We start from the raw sequence: 15,376 nt of genomic DNA on the forward strand, positions 1-15,376 counted from the left end.
GACTCTAAAGGAAACCCTGATGCAAATATTAACAACATAGCAATGGGTTCGAATCAAGAACACATGTAATACCCAGTGGAATCACGCGTCGGCTAAGGGGGTTTGGGGGGGAGGAAAAGAAAATGATCTTTGTCTTTAATGAATAATACTTGGAAATGATCAAATAAAATATTATAAAATTAATAAAAAAAAGAAATAGACAGTGACAAGTGGAATAGATTAAGTACACAATATACAGAAACAAATGTACATAATAGCCTAGTGTTTGATAAAAACAAAGAACCCAGATAGAGATTCGAGCTAGAGGTCCAAGTCTATATCATGGATAGTACAAGCCAATATAATAAAAGCAAATAAGGGCAAGAACTCACTATTTAACAAAAACTGCTGATAAAATTTTAAAAAGCAATTAGAAAATAATTTAGTTACAGACCAATATTTCACAGTATATATCAAAATAAGGTCCATAGTGACTAAGACAAAAACAGTGATATCACTATTGTGTGTAAAGGAGTAAAGAAGAAATCACATTTCCAATCACAATTCAAATTCAGAGGTTTTTAACCTGGGATTTATTTGCTCTCCTGGATACTCATCCATGAATATGCTTCAAAGCATCTATAAATTCAGAATTTATAGTATTTTGGTAACTGTATTTTAATGTAACTAGTTTCCTTTGCAATCCTATGTATTGTATTTTAGGTATTTAAAAAGATTATTTTTCACTGCACTGCCAAAGGTAATCACAAAATACACACACAAAAATATTAAGAACACCTAATTCAACCAAACATTGATTTAACAGGAAAATAAATTGAGACGTAGGAAAGGGAAGGGGAATACCCATTGTCACCCAACAAGCCCTAGTTTCTTCAGGAAGTCATATCTATGTTTATATGTCAGACAGTAATCTTTGGTTTTTAGTTTTACCAACTGCAAAGTGAAAGCATTGAACCAGATCACCATTCCTTTCAGTTCTGATATTCAAGATTCTAATGAATGCATGTTTATTGAGAATCTACTGTGCATCAGTCACCCTCTGGGACACAAAAACATATAAACTCTCAAAGGGCTCAAAGATTAGTTGATAAGATGACTTTTATACACATCCCTTCCAAAATCACCCTGGAGAACAGTTGAAAGTAATCCACAAAGAAATATTATATATGAGGGGGCAGCTAGGTAGCTCAGTGGATTGAGAGCTAGGCCTAGAGATGGGAGGTCCTAGGTTCAAATCTGGCCTCACCCACTTCCCAGCTGTGTGACCCTGGGCAAGTCACTTGACCCCCATTGCCTAGCCCTTACCACTCTTCTGCCTTGGAGCCAATACACAGTATTGACTCTAAGACGGAAGGTAAGGGTTTAAAAAAAAAAGAAAGAAATATTATATATGAGAAGATGATAATGCCAGATGAATTCTAAGAGTTCTGTATGGGTTGGAATCACTGGCAAAACTATAATTAGCTCAAGACCACTGGGACTTTGTTCTTAGGGAGGGAAATTTAAAGGAAGCAAAATTTAACTCAAAGAAGAAAAGAAGAGACTTATGAGCTATCTAAGGAACAGAAAAGAGGAAGTTTAGATTCTGTATGGCTGTGGGGTCAATAGTGAAATAGTCTTTTCAGTATCTCCCTCTTTCCCACACCAGCCCACTCCTCTCTAACCCAAGGCTTTCCCCAACTACCCCTGCTTTCTCAGGCAATCAACCCCCTTTTCTGCCTTCCCTCCATAAGTAGCAAACCTTCCCCTAAAGACAATAAGTGGCAATCCAAGTGTATCATTGTTCTCCTCATCTTGTGTGGGGGGGGATTTCATTAATTTATCTATGGCAGAAAAGAAAAGGCATGAAACTCTAAAGTCGTAGATTGGACTAATGACCACCAAGGTCCCTTCAAACTTTGCTAACCTCTCCCTCAAGCTACTATGGTATCCAATTCTCCTTCCCTGCTTAATTAAATTTGTCTTTATTATTTTCTGTAATATTGTCACATCATAAATTACAAAGTGAATTTGAGAGTGCTTTCTGTGAGACTTGTTCCAAGTGATACTTCAGAAAGTGGTTGCCCCAGGTGCCACAATGACTAATCATAACTCTGCTTATTGGAGAAGTTGTCCTCGAAGAGGTGGGACCTGACTGAGGCCTTGAAAAATATTAATATTTAGACAAATGAAATGGACGTGCAGACTACTGCAGAAGGGAGCAACATGAACAAAGGTGAGGAGGAGGCAATGTCTTTCACAGGACCATGTTCCTCAGGAGTCAAATGGAGACTCCTGGACTCCCCAGTAAGGAGTGAGTCTAAAGGACTCACCATTAGACACCTCCTTCTACTTCTCTTTCCAGCTTTTCCCTTTTGCTCACTCTCACAAGAAATATCAAGTAGACTGGACTTTGACAATCACAAATGCTTAGAAGATGAGTCAAGCCTCAGAAAGATGAAGAGAATATTCTAGCAGGGTAGTACTGAGGGAAGCTAGGCTTAGGCACTAGAGCATGAAAAATAAGGATTTCTCGGTTGATGTCTCATCTCCATATCCCTCTCCTGGGCAAAAAATCAAGAGGTGGCTTCTCCTAACCAAATTCCACCCTTGGTTGCTACACTCTTGCTTCCCAGAAAACTTTTGATAATGTGGTCTGCTCTTGCTTTCTAGTATGAATGCCAAGGACATCCACAGGCTCTTCCAACATAATGTCTAGGTGATTTTTCAATCAGTTAATAGCAAACATTTAATGGGAAGCAATGTGCTGTAATGGAAAGTATGCTAAAATAGAAGTTATAGGTTCCAACCCCAGTTTTGCCACTTCCCAGTTGTGTGACCTTGACTAAATCACGTCAACAATCTCAGTCTTAGTTTCTTGAAATGTAAAAGGGAATAATCATACTTGCCTCATCTAGCCTGAGGGGGTAGTTGTAAGGATCACAGGAAACAAACTGAACAAATGTTAGTCATTTTTGAAATCTAAATAAACAGGAATCTTTCAGATTTTCCATGATGTACAATCTCATCAGGAAATTGTCAAATAACTCAGCAAAACTAGTCTACAATAGGCTTTTTAAATTTTTTTTTCCTTTCTGGAAGTGTCTGAGGTTCCTAATTTTAAAAGCAGTAATTAAAGGCAGAACAGAGCTTTTCAACAAGTAAACTATTTCAAGTCATTAGGGCTTTGTTTAATCTCTTTCTCTTCTGAAACATTAATCCTTTCTAGCACACATTTGGATGGTATCAACCTCCTTTCCTTTGTAACCTCTCTTTCCCACTCCACTCCCACAATCATTTAAATTTGTGATTTCTTTTCTCTGAAACAAAAATAATTAATTTAAAACAAAGAGAAGGAGAGATGAAACACTACTTCTCTGGGCTCTGACTTTCATTACCATAGAAAGCATAGACACTGGGGAAAAGTGGGGGGGAGGGGGAGATTGGATATAGAAGCATTACTTGGAAATAATTTTTTTTTCAAATAGAGACAAATTTCAGTATCTAAACTCCCTGGGAAAAGATTAATTTGGACTAGAGAATATTATAATTAATAATAAATCATTTTGTTGTCTTGTTAAACAAACTGATTTTAAAAGATTTTGACAAACTAAAATGATGGGTTTGGAATAAATGTAAAATTTTATATTCAGGTTCAAGGAATCAATTGTACATATTTAGGATAGGTTACAGATAAGAAAGTGGCTCATGGAGAAAAGATCCAGAGATTAATAGAAGTATCTTCATTAAATAATCACATGGTTTGTTAGCTGATGATGACACATTAGTGAATAGTATTCTGCTCTAGGCTTTGAATTTTAAGAATGAATGTCACCAAACTGAAACACAATGAATAGAAGGTTGCCAAAATTAGGAGTTAAGCAAAAAAAAAATCCCTTATGACAGTTTAAGGAATTGAAAATATTTTGACTGGAGGAGAGAAGACTGAAGACATCACATTGAAGAGGGATCAGATTTATCCTCTGTTGTTCCAGGGGAAGTGGAAGAACAGGATCAGTGGGTAGAAATGACAGGTAGAAAATATCTCAACATTTAGAATCCCCAAAACGGGCTACTTTGCCTTTATAAGTAGTGCATTCTCTAGCAATGAAAATATTCAAATATTCAAGAAGGAATGAGACAAGAATTTAGCCAGAGATTTTTATGAAAAGTAAAATGATCAACCAGATGCATTCTTACATCCTTTTTAACTCTAAGACTTTATAATTCTGTTTCTAAATACTCTCCAATAGGCTCTCTGAATGACTCTGAATTCTGTTTCTAATACAAGTGTCATTATAGTGAGTCCTATCATAGCCAACTAAATATCTTTCCATAGCAGTTTTTCTCCAAAGAAAAGATAAATCCATTATGTGGGAACATGCATAGTACCAGAATGGTCATAAACCACATCTTACCTTGTCATTTAATGTAGCAGTCCAGCCCATAGACATTATGGGGAGACAAGGAATGTGAGTGAGCACATGGCCATCCTGTGCATGGCAATAAATTTTATTGCCAGCGTGGCTGAAGTTTAGGCGCGAAACCTTGCTTTCCTTTGTCTCACTCTCCCGGGGATAATAACCCCACCTTCACCTTGTCATAAGTTGCATTATCCAATGGGAATACCCCAGGTAACTCATCCATATGTATTGAGGTATCATATAACTGTTCAATATGTATTGAGCTGTCAAGACTATAAATAAACGAGCCCCAGTAAGCTCCGCCCACTTGAAGAGCATCCACAGGTTTGATAAGGAACATCTTCTCCCCTGTCTCTCTCCTCTCTATCTTTCTCACTAAGGCCTGGTCCTTAGGCCAGGCCTGCCTTACTTCCTCTCTTTCTCCTAATGCTACCTAGCATTATCTACCTGCTTTAGTTTCTGATCTCCTTTCCATCTGAGCTAGCTTTATCCTCTGACCAGTATGGTGTTAAATTGAGATCATTGGGTGGTTTTAGCCTGAATAATTACACTCAGTGGTCGGAGCTTAGCTGTGGCTCATACAAATAATATTTGTCTACTGACTCGGTTATTCACATCTCTAAAGTCGGCTCGTTCACGCCCTTCGCGGGATCCAAACTTCTACTCTATCTCTATCCTATCTTTCTCACCTTTACAGCCTCTCGCAGGCCGGGAGGCCATATTTAATTTTTCTTTTCTTTTTCTTTTCTTAATTACATGTAAACAACATTTTTAAGATTTTTTTTATTTTAAATTCCAAATTATCTCTCGCTTCCTTTCCCTTTCTTGAGAAGAACAGCAATTTGATATAGATTATGCATGTGCAGTCAAGCAAAACATTTCCATATTAGTCATGTTGCAAAAGAAAACACAGAATAAGAAAAAAATAAGAATAATAAATAAAGAAAAAACTATACATCCAGATTCCATCAGTTCTTTCTCTGGAGGTAGGTAGCATTTTAACTCTTACCTCATCCCTAACATTAGGATATCTTGAGTGGTTGGATTATTAGACCATGAGATTTCTCCTATTATCAATTTTATTGCCAATACCAGCCCTCAGAGATAATGCAAATGCTTTTCAAGAAGCATCTAAAATCATTCCCTTTTGCTGGCAAGGAAGGAACTTCAATCTACTCCAATGTTTTCTAAGGTAACAGAAAGGACCAAGGAAGAAATTACTTGCATGAATTAGATTATAAACTTCCAGTCCAATAAACAGAGTGCTAGAGAAAGTTTCTCTAGAGTAACAGCTATTCTTTCTCTTTTGATGCAAAACAGAACTCAATTTCCAACAATGAGGTAGGGAGAACAGCAACCCTTTCCCTTGCCTCCACTTGGTGGACATCTTTCTGCTGATGGTAAAGCTCTTTGAATTAACCTGGGCAGGTTTTAAGGCTATAATTATGTGGGCTATCCATTGTTGGGCCATTGTTGATCCTTTATTAAAAGCTTTTAGGTCTGGTGGAACATTCTAAAACTTGTGATCCACCAGCAGAGTCTTCATGACTCCCTTCTGTCACAATTCAGAGTCAGAGCAGAAATTTAGTGGGAGGATTGGCTCTTGATCCAAAGAAAGCAAGAAAAGAAGATGGATCATATAGTCTAGATAAATTACCTTCCCCAAGACTGCTGTGACATAAAACCAGAGAGAAAATATCTTGATTTTCATGACCTTGATAAAGTAGATTTTCAAATATCTATCAACATGGCAAAATCATAGGATCTCAGAGTGAAAAGGCAATTTAACCCAATCTATGCCTGAAAGAAACTTCATTTATAGCATCATTGACAGGTAGTCATGCAGGATTTGATTAAAGACCTTCAATAATAAGGGGTTTACTATCTCCCAGTGGAGTCCTTTCACTTTTTTATAGTTATAATTGTTTTTCTTTATATTAAACTGAAATACACATTGCTATAACTTCTATGTATTTTTTCTAGTTTAACCAACAAATGTTGGGTGGACATTTGTTTGGCCTTGTTCAATAATAAGGACCAAGCACTGTTTTTTCTAAACTCACCACGGTGGTTATATGCTTCACTATCAACAGAGAATGCTTGGAGAAAGAGGTAGGTACTCTGTAGTTCAGAGTGAGCTAGTTCCCTCAGTCCCCTAGTTCCATTATTTTTGGAATGCAGTGTTTAGTTTATTAATCTAAGAAATGGTATATGTTGATTCATGCAATCCACCTCTTGGCTTAGTCCCCATCCACTGAGAAAATTTCACTGTCCCTCCAAGCTATGTTTTATTGAAATCACAGCAACAAAACAATGAATGGACTCCATCACACTAACATGTTTCCATAGACTATAATTTTTTGATTTGTTCCCTTTGAATCAAAATGAATAAAACAATATATTTAAAATATTAAAATATATAATATACATATTGTGTGCCCACAGTTCTTCCCAGATCAAAGCAGCCTTTAACCAGTTTCCAAGCAAGGTCCACATCTAGCTCCAGAAGCATATACTTATACTCAGACCTCCTTTCCTACAACTAGCAAACATCTTTAATACTTTAACTCATAGCTCCAATGTCTTATTAGTGGAGGAAACTCAGAATCAAATTCCTTCTCAGGTCACTTTTTCTTGATTATTATTCTGTTGAAGACTAAAGCTTTCAAGTATCATCACATCTTCCTTTCACCTTCTTCTCAGTGTTTCTGATTCAAAAGCTTTGCTTTGCAGACACCAATTTCTCCTTGTGCAATACCCCATAATAGTCTCAAGGACAAGTGCCTGGAATCAAGATTGCTTCTGTGACTCTCAATCCTCCCAGTCTTCCTTGAATTTACCTTATCTAGAACATGCTATATAGTTTCTAACTTCTGACCTATGTCATCATCTACTTTTAGATTTTTTCTTTTTTTAAACTATTTTCTTATCATAAGCTTTTAGAATGAAGTGGACCCAAAACAGGGCCCAGAAATCATTCCTTCCTCCTTCTTTACTATATCAGTCCTGTTCACTGAGACAAATAGAACAAATTTAATCCTTTTCCCAGGTATATAATTGTTCTTCCTTCCTTCCTTCCTTCCTTTCTTCCTTCCTTCCTTCCTTCCTTCCTTCCTTCCTTTCTTCCTTCCTTCCTTCCTTCCTTCCTTCCTTCCTTCCTTCCTTCCTTTCTTCCTTCCTTCCTTCCTCCCTTTCTTTGTTTCTTTCTGCCAGGAGCCATCAAGGCCATGCTGTTTGACAAGGTCCACATGGAAACTGGAGACTGCAAAGCAGCCCCCAGGAAGGATGGAAACATCCACTGGAATCCCCCTATGTGGCTTTCATTATTAACATCTCCTTATTATTAGAATTGATATGATTATTTTCTTACTTAGCCCCAGGAAAAAATAGATGAAAGCAACATGCTTGCAGGGTTAATACAGATGTCCCACTCTGTCCCCCTAGGATATTACCAGGAGAGCCCATTTACAAAATTAAATCTAAGGATTCTTATATACCCACTTAGATAGGACCCTCTTTTCTAGTCATAAAAACTTCTGGCAAATCTGTGCTCTGAATTCCCTAACCTATATCTGGGTCATGTTGATTCTACCCTCTGATCCTAACTTAGCAATAATGTTTCCTTGACTATCTCCCTAGGCTTCTTGTCTGTTGTTAAGTTCCATGGAAACATGTATGTTGAGAATGAAACTATGTGCCAAGTAGATGTATGATCATGAGGGTATAAAATAAAGCCAGGCCTCAGCCAAGGCAGAACAGTTTGTCCTGTGAAACCTATGCTTTGGGTTGAATGCAAAAACTGTCCCATCCATCATTTCGCCAACACCATCCCACCTCCAAGACCCCATTCCCTGTGGGAGGCTGGCCCACCCCATAGCATCTTTCTTTTTCTCTCTTTCTGTCTATCTTCCTTCCTTCCTTCCCTCTTTCTCTCCCTCCCTCCCTCTCTCTCTTCCTTCCTTCCTTCCTTCCTTCCTTCCTTCCTTCCTTCCTTCCTTTCTTCCTTACTTCCTTCTTTCCTTTCTAGCCCTTACCTTTTGTCTTAATATCAATTCTAAGACAGAAGAACAGCTAGGGCTAGACAATCAAAGTTAAGTAATTTGCCCAGGGTCACATAGCTAGGAAATATCTGAGGCTGGATTTGAAACCAGGTCCTCTCAAACTGAGGCTTAGGGCTCTATCCAATGAGTAATCTTGCTGTCCTAGTTGACAATTCTTCAAATTTCCAAAGGTAACTGCTATTCCCTCCCTTTGTCCTCCAATGTTTTCCCTTATTCAAATAAATCATCCTCAGTTCCTTCAACCAATGTGATTTGGGGTCTTTTGAAATTCTGGTTACCAATGTCATCCCTAAAATGCTGTGCTTAAGTAGCTAAGGGCTCCATAGATAGAGACCCAGACCTAGAGAAATGAGGTCATAGTTAAACCTGTCTGACCTTAGACACTTCCTAGCTGTGTAACCCTGGACTAGTCACTTAACTCAAATTGTTTAGTCCTTACCACTTGGTAAGGACTTGGAACTAATACTTAGTATTAATATTAAGATAGATAGTAAGGGTTAAGAAAATGTTATACCCAGATGTGAATATGATGCCCCAGCTGTTGCCTACTCAGGGCAGAATAAAACAGGATAATGACTCACTTATTCTGAATACTTTGTTCCTCTCCATGCATTTTAAGATATAATAAAATTTTGGCAGACATATTATACTGCTAAATCATATTGAATTTAAAACCTACCAAAATCTCCAGATCTTGTTTTGTTTGTTTGTTTGTTTGTCTGTTTACATGAAGAGGTAGTCTTCTCCCATTCTGTAATTTTTCAGTTGATTTAAAAAAAACAAAGTATAAATAAAAAATTATCTCATTTGCTCTGATTTTCAGTTGTCCTATTTGGTTAGATTAAACCTTTCCCTAAGTCAAAATAACATTTTCAAACCACAGCACTGATAGATAACTTGAATTACAGTGTTTAGTAAACCAACACAGAGATTCTAATGGGAATAAGATATTGCAGAATTTTATAGGAATTCACAGGGAAAATAAATATTGTCTGTTGTTTTTAGATTTCATTCCTATTTTCCTGCAGAATAGAGAAAAATTCCATCTTTCTCAACCTGATGAGTCCACCATGGATCCTACAGAAGGCCAATAAATTTCTATAATTAGTACTGTTTTTGAGGAAAAGAAAATAAAAATAGCAAAGTATTATATCCAACCAAGGTTTAAAGCCTTTGCTTTCTGCATTTCATTTCCTTTAGACATGAAGGTTCATACTTTTATGTTTTTTTTAGAGCAGAAAACAAAAACCTTGCTCACTGTTAGTAGTATCAAAATATTCCATCAGTGAAGAAGGCAACAGAATAACTTTAAACTTCCTCCTTCACAATAATACTGTCTCTCTATTGTATTCTAATAGGGAAGGTGTTAGGAGAGGAGAAAAATAAATATAATGAAGAGAGTAGAAGTAGCTTTTTAATCCAGCTTCAGACCTCAAGAACTCACCCTCTCTACTGATCCTGGGTTGACCACTATAAAAGCATTCAAGCCAGTCAGGCCATTTGACCCATGGGACCAGAAAGGAGAATTTTTCAATACTAGAATAAACAAACAAATAGTGGACCATCAAAAAGGAAGACTGGTGAATGTCTCCACTTTGCTACTCATGGGACTCATGATTTCTCCATGGAGAGAAAAGTGGAGACAAGGGAAAGGCAATATACATAAAGTAAATTATGCTCCTCTTACAGTGCTTTCAAGTACCTAAAAGTATATTAATAAGAATAATACTTGGGAGTAGCTAGGTGGCTCAGTGGATTGAGAGTCAGGCTTTGAGACAGGAGGTCCTGGGTTCAAATTTGGCCTCAGATATTTTTTAGCTTTGTGACATTGGGCAAGATACTTAAGCCCCATTGCCTAGTCCTTACTGCCTTCTGCCTTGGATAACCAATACACAGTATTTACTCTAAATAATGGTTTAAATAATAATAATAATAATAATAATAATAATAATTGGTGTTTTAATAGTACTTTGCTAAAACTCTCAATGTTTATTCTCACTACTGATTCTCACAACAATCCTACAAGTTAGTCTGGACAGAAATTATAATGCCCCTTTTATTGATGAAGAAAATGAGACACAGAAAGGTCAAATCAACTTGGCCAAGATCTCACAGTAATTAGTGGTAGAATTGGGAATAGAATCCGAGTCTCTTTCCTCCTAATAATATAGATTATTTTAGATAACACTACATATTACTTTATGGTTTATGGCTCACTTTTCATACATAATGATGTTGTCAAGAAATATTTATTATTATCTATTATTTTTCAGGAACTGTTTAAAAGTGTTTGAGAAGTCTAGAGAATCAACTAAAAAACTAATTGAAATAACTTTAGCAAAGTTTCAGGATATAAAATAAATCTACATATTATCAGCATTTCTATATATTGGCACAAAGGCAAAGAGAGAGAAATAGAAAGAGAAATTCCATTTAGAATAACTACACAATATATAGTACTTGGGAATCCATTTTCTAAGACAAACACAGGAATTATATGAATACAATTACAAAGCACTTTCCACACAAATCAAGTTAGATCTAAACAATTGTAAAAACATTAATTGTTCATGGGTAGGCTAAGCTAATATAATAAAAATGACAATTCTACTAAATTAATTCACTTATTAAGTGCCATTATCAATCAAGCTACCAAAAATTGTTTTATAGAACTAGAAAAAAATTCATCAGGAAGAACAAAAGGTCAAGAATATTAAAAGACTTAATTTTAAAATGTGAAGGATGATGATCTATCAGGACTCAAACTCAAACTGTACAGCACAAATGATCAAAAAAAATCTGGTAATCACTAAGAAATAGAATAGTGGATGAATGGAATAGATTAGGGGTAAATGACCTTAGCAATTTAGTGTTTGATAAATCCAAAATCCAAGTTTGGGGGATAAGAACTCACTATTTAACAAAAACTCCTGGGAAAAGTGGAAAACAATATGGCAAAAACTAGGAATTGAGCAATATCTCACACCCTATGCCAAGATAAGTCCAAAGTGTATATATGATTTAGACATAAAGTGGGATATTATTAATAAATTCGGGGAACATAGAATGATTTACCCCCTCCAAGATAGAAGCTAGTCTCTTGGGAAAATAGGAAAGGAGTCAGTCTTTCACTCATCCAATGAATTAGTCCAGGAGTCAGAGTCCAAGTTGAAACTGAGCTCCAAGCCCACAATCCAAGCCATAGTCTCCAGCAAAGCTCCCTTGAAGACTCTCCCCAGTCAGAAGACTATCTCCAGAAGACACTGGCTTCAGACTATCTTCTCAAAGACAATCTGTTCTGAAGGAGTTCGGGGCTTGCTTTTACAATAACTTCTTGTCTTCTCCCCTCTTCACAAGGACCAATCACAGTTTCCAAATTGTCTAGCACTGTCCAGGGGGTGGTGACTGTGGGATTCACAACTCTCATCCAATGAAGGTGTCAACTCTTATCATAGGATTCACAACTAAGGGTATGAATTTTCTAAATCTCACAGAGTACTAAGCAGGGCATTCAATCTTTTGTTGATTCAATTTAAAAGTAGATAAAGGAGAGTTAATCCTGTCTTCAGTCTAGAGATGTAAGGATATTTAAGTTATTGTTAACCAAACTCAAAATAGACAAAGGGAATAAAGGATTCCCTTTCATAAGTGTAAACTCAAAGAGAACAAAGAATTCCCTTTTACAGGTTTTATTTGATTATTCTCTTTCAAAAATGAACAATATAGAAATGTTTTGTGTAATATATAACCCAGATTGTTTTGCTTGCCAGCTCTAGAACAGGGAAGGAATGGGAGGGAGGGAGACAATTTGGATCAAATAACTTCAGAAATATATAGGAAAATTTGTTATTACATGTAATTGATAAAATAGAATATCTTTACTAAAAATTAAAATAATTTTTTAAATGTTGGGGATATCAAAAAAAGAGGCAGGCTGAAAACAATCCCAACTCTTAAGAAACTCTCAGACTGTTGGGAAAGATAGCATATAAAGGATTATGTACAAACTATAAACAGGGTCAATTAGCAATAATTAAGAGAGAAAAGATATTAAAATTAGGGAGGTCTGTAAAAAGCTTCTATTAGAAAGTGGGATTTTAGCTGAGACCTAATAGGACCCAGGGAAGCCAGGAGCCTGAGATGAGGAGAGAGAGAGTTCCAGGCATTGAGGTAACAGCAAATGAAAATGTCCAGGATCTTGAGATTGAATGCCATTTTTAAAGAACAGTAAGGAGGCCAATGTCATTGGATCACAGAAGATATAAGGTAGAAGAAGCAGAGGAGAGAACAATATAAGAAGACTGGAAAGTTAGTAAAGAGGCAAGTTATTCAGAACTTTGAAAGCCAAACTGGGGTTTATACATTATACCAGAGGCATAGGAAGTTGAATGAATAGAAAGGGGTCAGTAGTGATCTGATCAGACCTGTGACTTAGGAAATTCATTTTGGTGGCTGAATGGAGAATGAACCGGAGCAGGAAGAGATATAAGCCAGACAAACCCACCAGCAAATTATTGCAATGATCTAGGAATGAGGTGATGAGGGCCTGAAGAGGAGTGGTGGCGGTGTCAGAGAAGAGAATGTAAAAACAACAGGAAGGTTTTGAAAGAATTCAGTATGAGTCAGAGAGCAAGGAGTGGCAAATGACATATAAGCTGGATGACTGAATGACTGGGGAAGATAGTAAGTCATGGAGCAGAAGGGAACCATAAAACTACTTCAGCCATAGAGCAGAATGACATCTGAGCCTGGTCCAGGTCCTCTTTGGGGCCATATAAGCATTAAACAAGGCACCTACCACCCTGGCACCCTCAGGATAGTTGTTGCTCTGCATTGGATTCCAACAAACCTGCAAAAATAATGCTTAAAATTCTGCCCACACCGTTGTACTGGGAATTGTCAGAGCATTGTTTTGTATGAAGAGAACTGAGGAACAGAGTCTGTTTTCTTCCTCTTCTTTCCCCTCCCCTCCAAACTTTACAAAGACCACATCATAAAGGGATGCTGAGAGACATCCCTGGAGATGAAACGAGACATACCCAACAAGGGAAAATGCTGATGGCTCTGGCTAGACCGCCACAGGACTTCAAAGAGATTTTCAGGTGGAAAAGGGAAAAAGGACCCAGCACAATCGTTGAGAAAGGCATTCTAGGGCGGCTTGGTCCTTCTGATGCCGAGGATATAGTCAGCATGGATGGGTGACCTTTTAGCTCAAGGCCAATGTAATGGAGTGTTCCAGGGGAATTAGCCCCTCACCCACATGAGCTTGCAAACCTTCACAGCCATGGTGGAGCTGTCTTGGATAAATTACCCAGAAAAGTGTTTACTCTCCAAACTGTCATCAGAGAGAGACTGAGAAAGAAACACCATCATGGCCAGCCCACACCTGTTGCTCTTTCAGGAGACGAGGTCACAGCGGCCCTCTTCTGCAGTCATGTTATAGCAAATAATAAATAATAAAAAAGGGCTGTGAGAGTTTGAGCCAGATTTAGAGATATGTTTGCTTAAGGAAAGGTTGATTTATTATCCCCTCCATTATTTTCTGCTGTGTTTGCATTTTGGGTAAATATTTGTACATTCATCAAAGCTTCACACATTAATTTAGCCTGCCACTGAGAACTGAAATGTGATGCATCAAAAAGAGTAGGAGAGGTTCAAAATGATTAGCTTTTTAAAAAATTGATATAGGCACTTCCTCAACCTGAAGATGGTACCTGAGTTCCAAGATTCCAGGAAGATGACCTGCCTCTCCGGAGACAAAACAATTAGTATTAATTAGTCTCCCTTTCATGTTCATTTCCCAAATTTGTTTCCTCTTCTAAGGGGCCTGACTCAGCATCTCCAGCTGGAAAAAGTAAGAGTCAAACACTAGTTTTGGGCCAATGTGTCATCCATCATGTCATACCTCTTTGGTCACAAAGCAGAGGATCTATAAGAAGGCCAAAGTAGAGGGGGCATTAGATTTGAAATCAGGACAGCTGAGTACAACTTTTGACTCTGCCACAGACTATGTGACCTTGGACAAGTCATTTTGTTTCTGTTGACTTCCATGTCCTCATCTCTAAAGTGAGGAGGTTGGACTAAATGAGGACTTTTTCACCTATGGGGCATGAACCTATTCTTCAATATATCAATAACTATTTTAATATTTCTTTTGCATTTTATTTAATACTTTAAAAACATTATTATTATAAGAAAGGGTCCCTAGGATTTATGAAACTGCCACATATCCATGACACAAAAAAAATATTAAGAATCCCTGGACTAGATGATCTCTGAGGGTCTTGTCTAATAACTTTCTATGATAAACAGAAGGACAAATCAAACATGACAGAGTGAATAGAGTGCTGGGGTTTGGAGTCAGCAAAGGTTGAGTTTGAATCCCACCTTTTCCACGTACTATCTTTGTGATCTTGAGCAAGTCACTTAAGCTCTTAGGGAGTCAATTTCCTCGTCTGTAAAATGTAAAAAATAATTAGGTTCTCTCTCTTTTTTTAAACCCTTACCTTCCATCTCAGAATCAATACTGGGTATTGGTTCTAAGGCAGAAGAGGTGTAAGGGCTAGGCAATGGGGGTGAAGTGACTTGTCCAGGGCCACACAGCTAGGAAGTGTCTGAGACCAGTTTTGAACCCAGGACCTCCCATCTTTGGGTCTGACTCTCAAACCACTGAGACACCCAGCTGCCGCCCAAAATTAGATTATTTCTAATGTTCCTTTCAGCTCTCAGTCCATGATCTTATGAATATATAAGTGCACAGCAACTGAGGGGAGTGGGGTTAAATAGGGAAGGCTTCTTAGATGGAGTAATCAATCATTTGTTTTCCCAGTCCATCCTCAACCTCCTACACATATAGCCGTTTCTTCAAGGGATATAAACTCCTCTGACTTTTCCAATCTGTCAACAAGCATT

This window comes from Monodelphis domestica, chromosome 1 (assembly GCF_027887165.1).
Source record: "Monodelphis domestica isolate mMonDom1 chromosome 1, mMonDom1.pri, whole genome shotgun sequence".
Taxonomy (NCBI): Eukaryota; Metazoa; Chordata; class Mammalia; order Didelphimorphia; family Didelphidae; genus Monodelphis; species Monodelphis domestica.